Consider the following 471-nt stretch of genomic DNA (forward strand, 5'->3'; position numbering starts at 1 on the left):
ATTGTTGACAAAATGCATTACATACATCCCCGCACATCCATGCACAGCGCATACTTTATGTATAATATTAATATCAATCTTAATGTTGTGTCTTAGTACTTACTGGTATTGTGTACTGTCCAAATATTTGAGCTATTTGTTTTTTAATGCTCTGGAGACATTGTTAATGAAATCTTCATTCCCTTTGAACTGAACTGAATAGAACAGAATATTTGATTATGTTCCAGAACCAAGAGCATCTGGAACCCATGTGGATAATACTGAAGAGAAGAGAAGAGAAGAGAAGATTTGGATTTTTGGAAATATTAAATATGAATGATTATGAATTCTTTTTTATTATTATTATTGTTCTCTTCCTCTGAGGCCTGCTTTTCAATAGCATCCGTTTACATTGGAACATTTGAGAACAGCAACATGTTGCCAGGCTGTGAACTCTTTGCATGCGCCTCTACATTGCGCATGCGCAGTACT

Source organism: Scatophagus argus, chromosome 13, assembly GCF_020382885.2.
Source record: "Scatophagus argus isolate fScaArg1 chromosome 13, fScaArg1.pri, whole genome shotgun sequence".
Lineage (NCBI taxonomy): Eukaryota > Metazoa > Chordata > Actinopteri > Scatophagidae > Scatophagus > Scatophagus argus.